Genomic DNA, 2,032 nt, shown 5'->3' with positions numbered 1-2,032 from the left:
CAATTAGCTTCAATTTGATCTTGACTTTTGCATCACATCTAGCTCTCAGTCACATCAGTCATAAATGCCTGCTCAAACCAGAAGTTCTCATAAGAAAGCTACAAAAGGTAAAGGATCATTCTTTTCAATACAAGATAATCCATTCTTCGTAGAGGACCCTGTCTCTAATAAATCTTCATCGTCAAATATACCAATTTTTTATCAATCCTTATCTCCCACCATGTCTGGAGAAAGACAAGAAAGACAAGCTTCTAAACACGATACTTATGACAATATCAACACCCATGCTAATGACAGTGATTCCTCATCTAGCGAGTCTGAAGCCTTTGAACCTACAAAAATTGTTCTAAATAATTGTCAAAAAGATAAAGATTTCCAAAAAATGACGAAGATTATCATGGCTAGAGAAAAAGAAGATTATTTTCTAGAGCTAACAAAACAAGGCGGTAAACTTCCTACTGATTATAACATTGAAACCCTTATCACTAAAGAGGAATAGACACCCTTAATGTTGGTAAACAAACAATTGCAAGCGTTACAGACTGAAATCACAGAAATGAAAAACAAGGATAAATCATCAAAGCAATATTCTCTGGACACGATATGCCCGTTCCCATTTGACAAAAATCTTTACATGCCTCCATTTCCTTCAAGAGTGGAGATTCCTAAGTTTGACAAATATGATGGTAATGCAGATACTCAAGAACATGTCAGAGAATTTTGTGCTTTATGTATGGAGTTCATGCACGAACAAACATATCTCATGCGCCTTTTCCCAAGGAGTTTAGGAGGACAAGCTATGGAATGGTTTTCAAGCCTACCTATGGGAATTGAAACTTTTAAGGAATTAATCGAATTGTTTCTCCAACAATACTCCTATAACATTCATCATCCAGTCACTAGGATCGAGCTTTGCAATACCAAACAAAAAATAGGACAACCTTTTCTCACTTTTCTTCAACATTGGAGAAAGATGTTCTCTAGATATTCACGACTTATTCCAGATTATGAGAAGATGGACATTTTTGTCAATAATCTGATCCCTGAATTGAAATACAATATCCAAATGCAAGTGTACCCTTCATTCAATAAAATGGTAGATAATGCCCTCAGAATGGAAGATGTGATTATAAAGAAAAGAGATATATCACTTTGGAAAGAAACACAACAAGGCTCTAGTTCCAAAGAAAAGAACAAATACTGGAAATACGACAAAGATAATAACATAAATGTTGTTAATGATGGAGTGGTGGATACTGTCAATACAAAATTGAAACCCACAATATTTAATCTGGCTAGCGGCACACAAGCACTCAAAGTAGCTGAAACTGCAGTGGAAAACCCTCCGAAGAAATCAAAAGAGTGGTTTAAAGAGAAACCTTGGCTTTCAAAGCCTAAACACGATTTTGCTCCTCTAGAAGAATCATATGAATCAACTCTTAAAAATTCATTGGCAAATGATCTGATAACATTGCTAGACAACTCTAGACCATATGATCCAGAAGTTAAACCCAAATGGTGGAGGGAAATTGAGTACTGTGAATATCATTGAAACAAGGTTCGTACAACAAACAACTGCATGAAAATCAAACATGAGATTCAAGACCTCATCGATGTTGGCAAAATTGTTGTTGAAAATCACACAACTAATGTTGATCACAAAACTTTTAAAGATCCCTTGCTTGCTTATCTTGTTGGGCAGGCCATGGATTCACGAAATGCAAACAGTACCATCTACCTATCATCAGTGCTTGAAATTTCTTTATAATGGAGTTGAAGTCAGTATTCCTGCTGATACAAGTTACACCTGTAGTACATTAAAACAGTGTATTGATACCTTTGTTCCTCATAACAGAGCAACCTCTATAGCTGAAAGTTTAGAAACTTTGATGAAAGACCTAGAAAACAAATTAAAAATCATAGACATTGGCATGGATGGATACAAGATAGATCATGTACTTTCACTAATGTCTCTTCCTCCATCACCAAGACAGTCTGGAAAACCATTAGAGGCTATGAAGCCACAAACTTC

Source organism: Cryptomeria japonica, chromosome 11 (assembly GCF_030272615.1).
Source record: "Cryptomeria japonica chromosome 11, Sugi_1.0, whole genome shotgun sequence".
In the NCBI taxonomy this organism is placed as follows: Eukaryota; Viridiplantae; Streptophyta; class Pinopsida; order Cupressales; family Cupressaceae; genus Cryptomeria; species Cryptomeria japonica.
Note: the sequence above shows the minus strand (reverse complement) of the source record.